The 17,097-nt window shown below is 45.5% G+C and overlaps 1 protein-coding gene across 10 annotated transcripts in view; it reads left to right on the plus strand.

Annotated features, from left to right (window-relative positions):
• The window catches only part of FNBP1 (formin binding protein 1), a 117,611-nt gene that overhangs the window by 71,666 nt on the left and 28,848 nt on the right, over positions 1-17,097 (plus strand). The window lies entirely within an intron of this gene.

The following is a 17,097-nucleotide window of genomic DNA, read 5'->3' on the forward strand; positions in this document are numbered from 1 at the left end:
TGCCCTCAGTGAAGGCTGTTCAGAGAAACAGGCGGCCTCTTGAGAAGCCCGAGCAGGCAGCTTCGAATGCTTCCTTCGGAGATGGAGCCCCGCAGGCTGGCCAGGCGTCCGGTCGCTGGTCCCGGCTGGTGGCAGGTGGCGGGCAGCATCTCTAAACATTAGTGTTGGCGGTGAGGAACCTCAGCGCCCCTGCTGTGCCTTCCTCGGGTGCCCTGTGTGTTTGCCCGGGACGCTGAATTTTCTTTTTAGAAAAGCGTCAATACCGAGCAAACGAAATTAGGCTGTTCAATAACAGTATTCATTCCTCACTGCCCCGGCAGCCTCGAGCTCTAGGTGGGGAGAGGCCTGTGTCTTCGTGGACTTCCTGTGCTCTCGCGGGTTGGTGGGCAGAGTCTGGTTGGAAAATAGTGTGAATGAGTTCTTAACTACTTGCCTGGTTTCTCCACGTCCCTGCTTGAAGACCACGTGCAGGGAGTGGTGGGTCTTCCTCAAAAAAGGATCTGCTCTATGGAAATACATGTTCTCCGTATCTGAACTTGATCTGCAGTGGGGATCTGCTCTTTACCTCAAGATCTATTAATTTGCCAGCAAAGTTACCATACATTACCATCAATTGGCCCCAAGTTCTCATTAAATATCCACCTCCCCCCAGTATTGAAAATGAATTAGGTGGACATGGATTATTTTTTAAAAACTCACTTTGGATGAAACAAGGTCAAATCATTTGCTGAGCAAATCACATGCTCAGCAAATGTTCTATCTGGAAATATATCCGGCACAAAAGTGCACAGTCTTAGGGAATGGTTCCCTCTCCTCAATGAAATCAGAGCATGGGTGGGGCGTGATGACGGCAGCGCTGCAAACCGTTTCCTCAATAAAAAATAGTCTATTAAGGTCAAGAGTGAATGTTTACTCTTTACATTGTATGTGTACAATAGTGTGTAGTAAACAGCAAAAGGACTGTCTGCTGGCGGCGAGATGCAATCTGATTAGTGCCGTTGACATCCGTGCCCCCCAGTCCCATCCTACCCCCCTTTATCGCATCCCTACAGCTAAACCTCATCCGCTGCTGGGTGTTTTGTCTCCTCCTTTGGTACAACCTGACTGCAAGTGTGTGGATCGCCAAAGAGTATATTCCACTTTTGCTTCTCTTCACCTTTATAAAAGCATCATCGTCCTTTCCTTCCTTTGGACTTGATTTTTTTCATGCAATAGCATGTTTTTTACTGAATTCACGTGGCGTGGAGAATGCTCAACTTTGAAGCAAAGTGCCTTAGTCTCTTATTTTTATTTTGGATTTTTATTTCTGTTTTGGATTTTTTTGTTTAGACTTATATCTTCTTCTTCAATCCGTATGCCTTTTATTTGTTTTTCTTATCTTGCCCTGCTGGTTATTACCTCCATAAATTGAGAGGAGCCATGACTCTCTTTTGTTTGATTAAGAAGAGAGTGTTGGGCCTCCCCGGTGGCGCAGCGGTTGAGCGCTGGGTTGCGAGGCTGCCCGCAGCCTCTGCGGCGCCCGTTCGATCCCCGGCTGCTCCCCGGCCACCAGAGGAGGGTCCCACATGGCACGCAGACCTCTCCTGCCGCCCGCTGCTCCCCTCAGCAGTGTACTTCGGTCCTTCTGCCTGTTCTGCTCCCCACTCTGGCTCTGGTGAATTCTCTCACCCTCCCGCGCTTCTGACTGTACCCAGTGCTTGTATAAATAAATTAAAAATAAATAAACCTTTAAAAAAAAAAGAGAGAGTTTCCAGCGTCCTTCAAGAAGCACAATGTTAACATATAACATGACCTGGGCATTCACCTTATCAGGTTAGTGTTCCCCTTCCCCTCCCATGTTACCAAGAGGGTTTTTTAAAGTTTGATTTGATTTTCAGTATTGCCAAATTCTTTTTCTGCTTCCTTGAATCTGTTAATGTGATGTCTGACTAATCAGTTTTATTATATTGAACCAATTAGCATTCTTGGGGCAAATCCAACCAGATTATGATGTATTTTTTATGATGCACTCCCATCATATTGTGATGATTGTTCTAATTATTGTTTATACCTAGCTGAATTTGTTTTGTCAATGCTTTCTTAGATTTTGCATCTGTATTCATTGACACTAGTCTATATATTTTTATCTTCTTGAGTTCACTTTCCTTAAGTTCTGGAATGTTGGTTTTTCTGCTATTTTCTGAAATAATATATGTGTAATGCCATGAACTGTTCCTTAAGTCTTGTAAGAAGTTCATTGCCAGAACGTTTCTAGCTATGGATGTGATTCCTTTTTTGTCTGCTTCTTTGGTTGACCCTGGTGGGTTGTACTTATCTAGAAATATAATCTGTTTCATCCTGTTTTCAAATTTACTGACCAAAGTTGCCCACAATATTTTTCATTCAATATGATGTTTCTCACTTATTTTTACTAAATTTTTGTTGCATATGTTGTTGCGCCCTCTTTGTTGATGCCCAATGCTGTGTGTGTATTCTTTTTTGGATCACTTTGCTAAAATCACTGAGCATTTTCCAAGAACCAAAATTTATCTTTACACTGCTTCTCTTTTCTAATTTTATTTTCTCTTTCATTTACTTTCTTTTTCTTCTCCCTTTCCTTCTTCAGATGCTTACCTCATTTCAGCTTTTCTGATTAAAGTTTAAGTAATAACTTTCCTCTCTAAGTACTACTTTATCTGCCACCCACAGACTTGGATATGTAGTTGTTGAAGTGCGAGGGAAATCATCCCTCTGGATTCTTCTTGGACCGGATGAGTAGTCAAATGGGTTAGCAAAAGAAAACCTAATAACAGTGTTAATCAATTTAGAGACATATGTTTGGAGCATTTACACGGTTGTAAATTCTAAAGAACAACGAACCAATGAAGCATTTATTTATCCTGCATTTAGGGACCTGTAGCATCAAGGAGCGAGTAAGGGAGACTTCCCAGGACAGAAGGGAGGGGGTGACCTCATCCTTAATAGAGAGGAGGTGTTCACTGATACGCCTAGAACTGGCTGTGACCACTCAAACTACATTCTTCTGGCTCATAAAAGGTGCCGCAATCAGAGATTGCATCTCTGATTAGGGGAAGGACAAAAGCTTAGGACTCACTGATGTCATCTTTGATTAGGGCGAGGCAGAGGATTTAGTCAAGAACAGGAGTTTGTCTAGACTTCAGTGCCCTCGCTGCACCCAACCCAAACCATCCACATTCTTTTAGTGCTGATAACACCTCCTAACTAAGGCTGAGGGGCCCCACTGACCTCTAGTTCCCACATCAAGGTAACAAGAAGCCTTCTTCCTTGGGGGCATTGAGAAAACCCTGACCTTTAGGGGGAAACCAACCCCACCTAGTTTTTTTAGTATTATTGTTGTTCATTTTCAGATAGCTTTCTTTTCTTTTACTATTTTAGTCTTTCCTGCGATTTAACTAGAAGCGTTTTAAAAAATTTCTTATTGTATGGCATATTTAAAAGTTCATCTGCTTACTTTTGATGTCTATTTAGTAGCACTGTGGTGTAGAAAGCCTGAGTTTGGGTCTTTCCTGTCTGTGGAGATTTTGCTGTATGGCCTAGTAACGGTCGAGTTTGACAAATTTTCCGTAAGTAACTGAAAAGAATGTTCAGTTGCTTCTTTGTTGCTGATTCTCTGTATTTGTAGTGTGTTATCCAAATCTCCCTATCATTAGGGATTTTTTTTTTTTTTCTGGCTTGTAACATTTTTTGAGAGGTGTCACTTCTTTGTGCCTGACTTTCTTTGCCTGCAAAACGGAAACACAGAAGACAGGATTGATGTGTTTGAGTTAATGTGTGCAAAGTCCCCACAGCCATGCGTGGAGCTGGCCAGTGATCCTAAGTCAACTATTATGATGGAGATTTGTTGTTATTTTCTGTCCATTTTGCTTTTTCTATTCTGAAGTTTATTAAACAAGTTTAGAATTGGAACTTCTTTGTTGTGATTTAATTTTCCCGCCGTGCGGGACCCTGGCACATCTCGCCGAGCCTCGATGTCTGTGTTGGCTGATGTTACCGGCTGTCTCCTGGTTACCTTTACCTACCAGATCTTTCTATACTTTCACTTTCCTCTGCCCTCATGTTTAGCTGTGTCTCTTGTAGGTGACACCGGCCCGTTTAATCCAGCCTCATGGTCTCCGGCTTCTGCGTGGAGCCGGTGGGCTCTCTGCTCCATCCTACTTGTGTTTTCTGTTCATCTCCCTTCTGTGTCTCCTTCCTCTTTCCTGTGATACTCTTTCTTTCTTGCCTGCTTGGATTTTGAAAACTTTGCTTTACTTTCCTCATGCCTTTCCCTCTTCTACTACCTTGGAGATGGTGCCTTCTACTTCTGGACTGTTACTGGTAGTCTGCACTTTTGTTTTGGAAATTATAATTGTCCTTTTTATAATTTTCTTTTAAAAATTATATATGTGTATATATATTATATATATATATTTACATCACTCTTCCTTTTTGTACAATATATGCTTTCTTCTCTCAGGTGTAGTCCCTGTAAAATTCCCATCACCAATTCACCCCTGCACCAGCACCATCGTCCCCTCTGCTTGCCCCTTCTCTATCTTGATCCCTCTCCCTCGCCCTTCCCTGCGGAGTATCTCCGATTAAAAGTTGCCTGTTCATTTTGTTTTTTTAATTTATTAAAATTATTTTTTTTCCTTGATGCCCCTACATTCCTCCTGTAAGTGAAACCATCCGATATTTTTCTTTTTCTTTCTGGCTTAGCCTACACACTTTGACAGGGGTATTCAACCTAGACTAGAAATTCTATTGGGATCTTGACTAATGCCCTCCCACCACTTTAACTAAAACCACTCCCCTTTTCACCGTTGCAATTTATTTGTGAATATTTTTCATTCAACACAAATTATGCTTAAATAATTCTGTACAAACAATGATGTAAGAAAATAAATTAACTAAAAAAAAAAGTTCTGCACAGTTCTCTAACTATGCTTTCTAGTATCTTTGTCGACCACACACACTGGTGAGTTCTGGCCATTGTGGCTCAGCCTTTCTGGGATGATTCTTCTCTCGGCCTTTCTCTTGGGGTCAGATTCTAGTAGGTACCAAAATGGTGATAATTGGACCCAAAGGCAAGCTTAGGGCCTTTCGTGGACAGCCTTTCGCTGTCCTCAACCGCTGTGATATTTCCAGGGGTGTCCTGTCTTTTCTCAAGCTAAGAGCATCATTTCTTGTTTTTATGGGAAGGGCTGTTACCTCCTCCCCAAGGATGGGGTAAATTCACCCATCTGGGCACTGCAGACATGGACGCTGTCTGCATGGAGCTGAGTCTAGGCCTCCAAGTGCCTACGCCCTGTGCTTCTTGTGAATGTGACGTGAGGCCCGTCCTCCTCTGAACGGCTCTGCCAGGCTTTGGCGTTATCTGTGGAAGCCTCTTGGCATGTCAAGCTTAAAGGGTGCAGCGTCTCCTCCTCATTTTCAGTGCCGTCTCTCTGCCCCCGACACCCTTTGAATCGAACATACATGCCCTTCCCCCAGTTTCTGCAGGCGTTGAGGTGACCCTATTGTGCTGGAGGTAAGCCCTCCATCCCAGCAGGCAGCCCCTGGAGTGACGTGCCCAGTGGGCACACGGTGGTGCCGGCCCCCTGCACTACCCCTCATTCCCCAAATGGTGTCAAGTCTGCAGACCCGGTGGAGGGAAACTGCAGGGGCCGCAGCTCTAACTCTCTAGATTCTGGGCCTGAGCTGATCTTCCCTTAGGGAAAGTTCAGTGTGCCACGTGTTGCTTGGAGCCAGCGGCTTTTGCTGGCTGTTTGCTCCCGTGTGGCCAGACGTCTCCCAGGGGTGCTGCTAGCTCAAGGTCCACAGAGGAGGCAGTGATCTCAGCGCAGGAACGTGTCGGGTGTCGGGACGGTGGCAGCCATGCTCCTGAGACGGTGACGAGGGGGGGGGGGTAAGCTCCATGGAGTGGATTTTAGCAACAATGGAAACTCGGCGTGTGTAGGCTGCCCCTCCGCCGCGTGGCAGCCGTCAGACACGCGCACACTTGCGGCCGAGAAATGCTCTCGTGATCCGGGCCCGCTACTCTGGGTCTGTGAAGGAAGCCTGTGTGCTGGCGTAGAGCATCTCCTGGCTCGTGTGCTGAAGGGCAGGTAGAAACCAATCTTTTCCCCTTTAGTGAAGGTGAAGAGATGGTCCTTTCTACCTGCTCTGTGGTGACAAAGGCGTCTCTTGTTGAAAGAAAGGATGAAAACGCCGATGCTAGGTGACAGTGGCTTTGCGTTACCTGCCGTCTGCAGTCTGAGCTGGTTCCTCCACCCCAGCTACGATCCCTGCAGCTATTCAGGGCTTGAAAAATCAAGTAGCCAGTTGTGCTAAAACGGATGGCTCCAGACCACTTGCAGTGAGGAAGCGCTGCTGGATGGCTCAGTGGCCTCTGAGGTGTGGCTGTGGCTTTATGTCGCTGACAGCTCGAGCAAAGCTGGCCGCCCAGGTCGTGATGCTCAAGGGCCCATCTTCAGCACCCAAGTGAGCTCTGGTTATTGTCTGCGTGTTCTCCTACCCGTGCAGCCAGACTGGTGTTTGAATAAAACCCTGTGTCCAAAAACCAGGTCCATGGATTCTGACCTGCAGGTATTCTGGGCCGGAGCGTGTGGCTACATGCACGTATATACAGGTGTGTGCGCCTGTAACTGTGGAGCACACTCTGTGTCGGCTCCTTCTGATGACCACAGAGGTTCAACTTTATTTTATTTTTTTAATATTTATTTATCTACACATACAAGAACTGGGGTGCAGGACAGAGATGCGGGAGGTGAGGATTCACCAGAGTGGGGATCAGAACAGGGAGATCAACTGAAACACACTGCTGAGGGGAGCAGTGGGGAGACAGGAGAGGTCTGCCGTGCCACGTGGGTAGCTCCCTGGCCGGGGATCGAACTTGTGCTGCAGTGGCTGCGGACAGCTTCATAGTGCTGAGACTTACCCCTTTGCGCCACCATGGAGGTCCCAAAGGTTCAACTTTAATAAAGTCCTATTTTTTGGATGGTTAGTACATGTTTTCTTTTGCAAAAATCTTTACTTCCTACCCCAAAGCCACTGGTATGCCTTTAGTTGATACGTAGGTGATCTTTTGTTTTCAAATTTTCATCATTGCTATTAAAATATGGTTGCCCAAGAGAACAAAACCTAGAGGAACAGATGATCACCCCCAAACCACACTTTACTTATTTAACATTTTGTTTTCCCCAAGCTGCACTTTGTAAGGCTGGTGCTCTGAAGTCCTGCCCTCAGGGGCCCTGCGTGGACGTGGCCCAAGGACTATTGTTCCTGGTCACTTGGGCTGTACACTGTGCTCTTGGGCTTTTTGGTTTTGTGCGGGGTTTGAATATGGTGTGTGGGCAAGTGGGAAGAGGCTACTTTTTAATGGGGGTCGGTATTTCAAGCAAGCTCCACCTTGTTCAGACCTCGTGAAGACATTTTATAAAAACTTTTCTAGTAATTGTTTCACTGGTACCATTCTTTATCCAGCTGAATTCTGAACTGGTCTATTTCTAGGTGCACGTAGCCACCAGATGATTTATCTCACACTTTTTGTTTTAAGGGAATTCTGTGGAACTCCATGGCCTTATTCTCATTTGAGAAAGACGTGTAGCTTGTTGCCAGAACTCCCGAATTTGACAACCCACATCCGCTCACCCCTCACCGTTACTCCCGAGCTCAGTGCTGGTGCCGGTTGGGGGTGGGCAGATAACCAATTTGCAACCACGCAATCCTTGACTTGAAGAAACTTGCCTCCCATTTTCTCCCTAACATTCAGTTCATCACTTTGAGAATGTTCCCATGTGCCCCCTAAACAACTCACTGAATTGCATTTGGTGACAAAAACTTCAAAGTCAGGTGCCATCTGTCGCTGTGGGGTTCATACCAAGCTAGACAGACTCGGGCCGGAGGTGGCACCGAATCTCCCCATTCAGCTGGTGCTGCTGCTGGTTAGTGTGGCGTTGGGATGAAAAGGAAAAGGTTATCAAAATGAATGGAATGTGAACTAATATTTCTGAACAGAGAGAACAGTGTTTTCTAAATGCATGCATTAAACCGAGTTCATCCATGTCAGGCGATGAATAATCCTCTTTCTCCCATGCCCTCTTCCTTGTGACTGTTGGCTCTTACGTAATTTCTAAATGCAAAATAGGATATTGTTAAACAGCGACTGCAGTTGGTGGTTACAAATAACTGTAGAAATTGTGTGCGAGTTCAAGCTGTTTTTTTAAATAATCTCTATTATTAATTTCTTCCTTTTCATAGAAGGCCTAGTTTCATTGATCTTGTAGGATTCTTCGGCTCCCGGGGGGCTCAGTTTTATAGACAGTTGTTGTCTCAAGTGGGTGTCTTTATTCAGAGTCCTCGCCCTTCTGGACGGTGACCAGCCAGAACGGTTCTTGACCATGCGAGAGCTTTCCTCATTTGGCTTCGTTATGAGTTTTATTATATAATCTGATTTGAGGAAATGTTTGAAAAATTAAATTAAAATCCTGACCTGGACCACTTAGCATGGCCTATCAGTTTCTTAGTGGGGCTGCCGTGCACTTTGGGGTAATGTTTCTAGAAGCTTTGAACATCATTAGCTTGTAAGTTCTCTGTAGTTGGTGAATCATGTAGCAGACCAGGAAATTCTGAGTCATTTAGGAACGAGACAGAATTCTAAGAGGTGTGAGATATACCCTCACCTAGGTAGTGAGCACATAAAATATACTCCTCATGCATTCCAGCACAGAATAGAATATTTGAAAAAGGAAATGGTAGTAAGAAATCCACGCCAGTTTTAAGCAAGAGCGAAGGAATTAACTGCAGGCTTCTCAGCTGGATCGACAGCTGGATGAAGCCCTGCAAGGGAGTCGGTGTCACTGGCTCCGGTGCAGGCCGAGCCGCTGGTTCTGTTCTGGCTGAAGCCAGCTGAGGAGCAGCCTGTGAGATTTTTTACCATTTGGGGAAACAGCCTAGCAAGACGGCTCCCTCAGTCATTGTACGTATAAGGAGTTGTGTGCAGCCCGCCCCCCACCGCTTTGGAGCCGTGGGTCGACATCTTTATAGAACCTGTTACTATCTTGAATGCTTTCCCAAATCCGTTTTATGTAAAATGTCCGATGGTTATCTAAAGGAATTGTTCACTGTAATAATTTAGAGGTCATTTTCTTTTTTTAAGAGGAAGTGGTTCATATGAGTACAGGAAATACATTTTGCAATGTCAGCTTGGTTTTTTGGTTTTCAATGCATTTTATTTATAACGAGAGAAATACGAAGAATGAAAGAGAGAATGTAAGAAGTAGATTTGTTCCTGTAACTGTTCGTTCAAGTGGGTCAATGTTCACATCGAAGCTCCTAGAAAGGCCACGTTTGTCCTTCTCTTGTTTATATCAGCCCCGAAAGCAGCTTGTCTGCGACGTCTTTTGCAACTCTGCCTCTCAGTGTGGCTGGACTCAACGAACAGCCCGAGTCATTCTAGTTCATTTGATTCTTAATATTTGTCCTGAGTAATAATGGATGTTTTCTTCTTTCGATGCTGCACAACGGAAATCAAATTTAATGGCAATTTCCCCCAATTATTAGCTGTGGAATAAATGTGTTTAGAAATTAACATAACGTATCATTTCCACAAATGTCATAAATGACTTTGTGGAATGAGGGTTTTTAAGGCTGTGATACTTGATATTTCTTTTACTATTAAAATGAATTTCTGGTAGGGGCTTTGAAACCTAAAAATATTTACAGTGACTCAGTGTCTCATCGTCTTAAAGCTGAATTCAACTCCAAGGCTGCGTTCATCTGCAGTTAGTAGTGTCCTCACATGGATCATCTTCATTTTTACCTATTAGTTTTAGGAGTAAGTGGCTTTGACACTAAAAGTGGAGGCTGATTAAATAAACATCCGAAAGAAACAGGAGAATCAAGATGTCAGAATCTCAGAGAATCAGGTGTTGGGGTCGAGGGTGCCTCCAGAGGAGTTTAATACTACACAGACTAGGCCTTGGCAAGGTCAGGATCCCAGGAGGCTTATTCCATTCATTAAAATGTGGCCACCAGGCTGTCTTGGCTGCGCTTTAGCTCCCCTGAAAGCCGTCGTTAACAAACATGCAAGGTGACAAGAGAGCGCAGTAAGATGGCAGATTGCTCTCATCCCCTACATCTGAAAATAAAAATGAAGACAATATTATATAAGCATCATAACACGGACATAAAGTTAGAAGAGTTAAATTAAAACGATACTGCCTTATTTGTGTGTGTGTGGAGGTTCCAACACTTGGCATTACCATGTGCCTCTCAACTGTAGAGACTTTCACATGGTAACTCGTTTAATAAAGTACTTTCATTCTCCCTGCTAGCCAGTGGCCCAGCTTGGCCAGGGCATAGTCTTCATCTTGACATATTACACAGAAGTGAGTTCAGACCTTACCCCTTACTGATGGCATGTCATGAAGACATTTCCTTCATCTCTAAACCTATTTCCTTTTTTTAAAAAGATTTATTTATGCATACAAGAACTGGGGTACAGGCCAGAAGTGTGGGGGGTGAGAGGATTCATCAGAGACAGAGTGGGGAACAGAACAGGCGGAGCTGCTGAAATACACTGCTGAGGGGCGCAGCGGGCGAGTCAGGAGAGGTCTGCTGCGCCGTGTGGGTTGCTCCCTGGCCAGGGATTGAACTCATGCTGCAGTGGCTGCGGACAGCTTCGTAAGTTGTGGCTTTACCCCTTGCGCCACCGGGAAGGCCCTTCCTTTTTTTTTTTTTTTTGCAAAGAAGAACTGGGGTGCAGGGCAGAGGTTTGAGGGTGAGAGAATTCACCAGAGACAGAGTAGGGAGTGGAACAGACAGATCTACTGAAATACACTGCTGAGGGGAGCAGCAAGGGGACAGGAGAGGTCTACTGTGCTGTGTGGGTAGCTCCCTGGCTGGGGATCGAACTCAGGTCATAGTGGTGATAGTGTTGAGACTCAACCCCTAGGCCCCCAGGGAGGCCCATCTGAACCTATTTCCTATTCTATAAAATATCAACTCATGCCTTAAGGGCTGGGGGTGTGGAGTCATGGTGCTAGCTGCATGTCAAGTGGTCTGTTTTTGTTGCAGTGAATTGGTTGACAGTGTTTATCATCTGTATTTTGCATGTTTGTGTGTTTCTCTTTGAATTACTTCTGGCTCCTCCTTCCCCTTCCACCTACTGCTTGTAGGTTGGGTATATTTTGTTTTAAAATTGGGTGTATTTGGACTATTCTGGACATCCTAGACCTCGTGACATTCCACAAGGAAATCCTCTGAGCAGATGGTGCCTGCGTCACTAAGATCGTAACAGAGGCCTTTCAGGAGGCCCCTGGTCAGCCAGAATGATGAGATGGGGAGTCAAGGAATGCTCGAGTCAACTGGAGGATAGGATAGGGCATCGTATGTTTCCTGCTGGCTTGCACCCCGAAGGTGATCGGAGCAGTCACACTTAAAAGCTGATTAACGAGCTACATCATAAACGAGCTCACCTGGATGCTATGTCTGAAAAGGTACTTTGCAGATTCCCAGTTGTTGGGATGGGCCGAAGGGAAAATTGGAACTTGGGTAGGAAAGAGGGTAACATTGAAAAGATGGGGTGAAGAGTCAGCAACTGAGACGGAGGGGTGTCATCCAGGTTATGTGACCTCCCCAAGAGCCGGGGGAGCTGAGCGGCACGGGCTGGAGGGGTGACGAGAACAGATGGTGAAGGACATGAAAAGCTGGAAGACAGACTGTGATCCCGGCCAAATGCTGTTGGACCCGCTTAACTCACGTACACTAGAAAATTGTTGAATATTGTTCAAAGGAGTTTTAATTGTGTGCACAGTTCTTTTATTCCTTTGGCGTTAAAAAAGGTAAGGCCATAAAATGTTAAATTATGTTAGCCTGAGGTGTCCCTCTGGATGCCGTGCAGCCTAGACAGGAACAGCTTCTGTGCCCCGGTCTGCCACCCCACATGACCACTCCTGGTGGTCTTTCCTGCTGGCCCCTGCTCTGCCCGTAGAACCAGACAGGCGAGAGTGGTTTGGGGGCAAATTGACAAATAGCAATTGACATGAAGCTTCAGTATTGGGGACCAGTAAGGAGAGACAGGAGGACTGTGTGGGATGAAGAGACACAGGAAGGCCATTTCTTCCCACTGCCCTTAGGGCCTCAGCCTTGTGATCCAGAGCCCAGTGTGGCTGCCTCTTGCAGAGCTTCTTTCTGAACTAAACTTCCTCCTTCCTGGGTGATAGGTTGTTTTACTTTTTTTCCACGAGGATTTATGAGGAGCACTTTCTCTTTCTTTTTTAGTCAGAAATGTCTTTCTCGTGTCCTCATTCTAAAGTGATAGTTTAGCTCTGTATAGAAGTCTAAGCTGATAATTATTTTCTCTAGACATTTTGAATCTACCACTCCATCGTCTATCATTGATTTTTTATATTTTTAGAAGTTTCAGTTGGCTAAGCTATGCATCTTTCTAATGTCATTTTCTTGTGGTTCCTAGGACATCTTTTATTTCTTTAATCATTTGAGATGTTCTTGTTAATGTATACATTTTTCAAAATTGAGAAGACATTTTCTTTTTTTTTTTTTTTTTTATTTTTTTTTACAGAGGCATGTTTTATTTATTTTATTTGTTTGTTTGTTTTGTTTATACATGCACTGGGTACAGTCAGAAGCGCGGGAGGGTGAGAAAATTCACCAGAGCCAGAGCGGGGAGCAGAGCAGGCAGAAGGACCGAAGTACACTGCTGAGGGGAGCAGCGGGCGGCAGGAGAGGTCTGCGCGCCATGTGGGATCCTCCTCCAGTGGCCGGGGAGCAGCCGGGGATCGAACCGGTGCCGCAGAGGCTGCGGGCAGCTTCGCAACCCAGCACTCAATCGCTGCGCCACCGGGGAGGCCCGAGAAGACATTTTCTTAAAACTGTTTAGCAAGTGAAAGGCCTATTTGGGATTGAGATGCTGGTCTGATTTGTTATCTCTTTGTCTTCCTCCTTCCATTTGAGGGACCGTCCACCACTACAGTAGCCTATGATACTGGGGCTGGAAGTTGTAAGACAGTGTTGTTTTTTTTTTTAAAATCAGGAAATTGCTGGAATATTTTAAGCATATTTCTCTGGTTAACTTATTTTGAAGTTTTTCTCTGTTTTGTATTTTAGCTGCCCTCATAATTTATCAAAGACAGACTCATTGTTTTGGCAAGTCCCGGCCTGGAAGTCTCCAACAAAAACTTACAGCACTCTGAATAGGAATTTTTAAACGCATTCTTAGTCTTGAACTTGAAAATGTACTCTAGATGGAATAGTTCGCTGGGAACTTTCAACAATGCCGTTTATCATACACAGCTTCACTCAGTCTGAGAGCTTTTTCAACTCTTCCTTTGTCAGTATTGCTTTCTGCATGATCCTTTCGGGGCTTTTTTTTCTCCTGGACCCCAAAGGCAAATTTTTCCAAACTTTCACCAGTTCTTTGCTAAAAGTCAGCCACTTGTCCTAATCTTTTGGCAAAAATAAAATATTCCTTAATCCCTCTTTTTTAGAAGGGATCATTACTCATGTTTATAATTTTTATTGTAATGGGATTATACTGTAAATGCTATTTTTAAAACTTAAAAAATTATGTAGAGCTTTCACTCTATCATTAAATATTCATTTATTATTTTTTTATTGGCTACACATTAGTCCATCAAGGTCAGAACATATATTTAACCAATCACATGACTAGGTTTTTGTTTCAAGTTATTAGCTAATAGAAGCAATACTAAGATGGCTATTTTTTTTGAACACTTAAGATTATTTTATTAAGATAAATTCCCACAAGTAGAATTGCTGGATCACTGACTACAGTGAAGGCAGTTTTATTCCTAATCATTGATATATCCCAGAAAAATCGAATATGCCAATTAGAGTTTTTAGCACCTGCTGAAAACCTGATCTCAACAAACACCTAGAAAATCAGTCACAACACTCAGGGGCCTCCCTCCCTCATATAATACACGTTCCTGACATGCATGTGTCCTTGGCAGGCCACTGGCCTAGCGTGTTTAAAAGGTGGGTTCTGGAGGCCGGAGCTCCGTAGGGACTCGGAGACCCCCCCAGCTGGCCAGCTATGGATGGGGGTGGACTCTTGTCCCATGGCAGTTATCTGGTACTGTCCTTCCAGTTGTGCTTCTGGAACTTCCCGGGGGGTTGCCCTGGGGCAGCTCTCCTTCCCTCCGTGTTTCCTCAGGCCCCCCCTTGACCCCACTACGAACCCCAAGTCACCGTGAACAGTGATTGTCAGTGCGTGGCACTGCAGGGCCTTTTACTTTCTAAACCATAGGGTTGGATACATTTTGTTTACAGCAAGCACATTTTTTGGAATTGGGTGGAAAAAAGAACTAAAGAGGAAGAGAGGCCGGTTAACCTGGTTGTTAGATTTGTAAGTGTAGTTTAGCCTGCTCCCCAAGGTTCAGAGGTCGGGCTGATGGGTGACAGAGAGCTGATGGGTGATGGAGAGCTGATGGGTGTCAGAGAGCCGGCCCAGCTGGGTTCCTGCCCCTCCCTCGCAGGCCCCACACCCCCGCTGCCTTCCAGACATGACGTACCCCTGGTGGCTGGTTACTGGACAAAGGTGATGGAGATCCTAGCTGCAGAAATGGTTGCAAATCCAGTGTCCATTAACCTTCCTTTCCACATACCGAATATGCAATCGGGTTCTTCCTAGATTGTGAGCCAACCCAGAAGCTCCAGAGAACATTCTCAGTAGGTGGAGCTGCAGTCATAAAGCCGAGTCGCCGTGCCCGCCCCAGTGCTAGGTCTAAGGAGCCTGTCTAAGTGTCATCTTACACGCTTTTAAGCCGGGAAAAGAGCGACTTGCAAAAAGTTCTGCAATGAGCAGCTTATTAAGCAACAGCAGTGGGTGCCATCCTGAGGCGGCGAGGTCACGGTCAAAGAAACCGAATGAGGCCCAGGATTTATCTACAATAGGTTCTTCATTTTGTTAGAAGGGCTTCTAAGCAGCCCTGAAAAATGATGAGCAAGCAGGTCAGCAAGTCTCCTGCCCCCACCCCGGGCCCGTGCCCTCCGCAGTGTTCGCGCCTCCTTGACATTCGAAACAGAAAGGAAAGATAATATTGAACTAAACAAGAAGTGGCCACACATTTGGTCAAGCTAATGATCTGGGTTTAACTAACTGGATTAGTCCTCTGGTCCTTAACAAACCATGAGGATTCGGAAAGACTTGGGCTGCAATTCTGTTTCTTATTGTTTTTTTGTTTGTTTGTTTTTTAGAAGCTGCAACCCAACCTTCTAGGGGCACAGCTTTGCTTCCATAAGCTGTTGAGGTGTCACGTGGGCAGCACGTACTTAGGCCTGTTTGGATTTATTTGGGGAGATCCCCAAGGGTTTATCCAGGAAATTCTAAAGTTAAAATTCAGTCTTTCTGGTTGACTGTGAAAGTGGTCGAGGTCTTATTGGACCATGTCTGTGACTTACAGCCTGGGGTGGTTGTGGTCATCCTGGACTTTTTTAGACTATTATCTCTAAATTCTGAGACTTTGAGTCATTTAAACATTAAAAGAACCCAAATCCTCTGAACTTCTCACTGCCCGACTCTAACGTTGCTCTTAGAGGCGGTGCCTTTTATTCTTAGACTGGGAACTTTAATTTGATTAAAAACATAATCAATCGCTTATGGCCTGACTTGGAAAGGAAATTGTACCTCTTTAAGATAACTGTTGCTATTTTTAGACTGACTTGAAAAGAGCTGCAAAGTCCTGATGCTTATGTTTGAGCCTCGGTGGGCCCTGCACTTAGGAGAGGACTCTAGAATACCTGGTTTCTCACTGATGCTTCCAGATGAGCTTTTGAAAGTACTTGCAAGATATCTTTAAAAATACATGTGTAATAACGAATAACTGACTCAACTCTGGTTTTTCAGAAAGACTCTAAATGAAATAAACATAAACACAAAATAGATTGTCCATAGTAAAACTTGATCGGGATGATGGCACATTCCTGGGCCTGGGATTTAAGCGTGGATGTTAATTCAAAGCAGCTGGATGCTGGGAGGGAGACTCAGGCTGTCCTGGCTTCCGGCGTCGCCCCCCTCATGGGATCTGACCTCGGGAACAGGCCACTGCTTGTCTGTGTTTCAAGCTCAGATAAGTAGGCGTCTGCCGCGTTTGCCTTCAAGCAGAACTCCCGGAGAGGCTGCTGGGGCCTTCCGCAGACCCGTGCCCCTGAAGGGTGATGTGTGATTGTTTTCTTCTGCTCGGCTCATTTCCAGGCTGGGTTTTACCCACGTTCCCCTTCATTTCAGCTTCTTGCAGCTCACACCTCCCGGCGCCTGTGATGGTTCAGGGTCTGCAGGTAAACCGTGTCAGGGCGTCGTGAAACGCTGAGGCACGATGTGCTCCGTGAAAGTGCTTGTGTAGCAAAGGAGGCCGTTGCTGGGGATTCTGGCAAACTGGGAGTGAGGTGCAATCAGGTGGGTGTGTCCACTGTCAATTTGGGCAGATGGATAAAGAGAACCTTAGAGTCTTAGAGCCCTTGGTGGACTTTTTACAGACTTTTAGTGCTCCCGGGGAACCAGGTGCACAGGCAGGGAGGCCGGCGTGCAAGGAGTCAGGCGGCGGGTGGGAGGGGGTTGCCCAGGAAGCATCTGAGCTCCCTAAGCCCCCACAAATCTTTGCACTTTCTCTGGCCTTTCCCTGGCATTCTCAGTCTTGTGGTCTCGCCCCAGAGTGGTCCTCCTCACTGGACTGCCGCTGCCTGCATCCCTCTCGCAGCCCGCGCTCACACCCCTCAGCCCTGGGCATCCACGCCAGCCGTGGCGGGGTGCAGCAAAGCCTGAGTTTTTACTTACCCTGTAAGGAGGAAGAGGGTGTCAGTCACTTCCAGCCCCGTGGAGCTGGGTGCTGGGGCGCAGCTCACCTCCTGCTCTGATAAAGTGTCCATGAGTGGGGGGACTCACTGTTGAGCTCTTATCTGCTCGTGTGTGTGCATTCGTGTGTGCTTGCACACGCACAGACACACATACGTGGTGACACTCTGACCTGTCTCAGAACTTGAGCTATTTTATTTTATTTATTTATTTTTTTTTTATAAATTTTATTGTTATATTCCCCATACAATTGCAGCCCC

The sequence above is a fragment of the Talpa occidentalis genome, unplaced genomic scaffold (assembly GCF_014898055.3).
Source record: "Talpa occidentalis isolate TD23 unplaced genomic scaffold, MPIMG_talOcc4v2.1 talOcc4.7, whole genome shotgun sequence".
In the NCBI taxonomy this organism is placed as follows: Eukaryota; Metazoa; Chordata; class Mammalia; order Eulipotyphla; family Talpidae; genus Talpa; species Talpa occidentalis.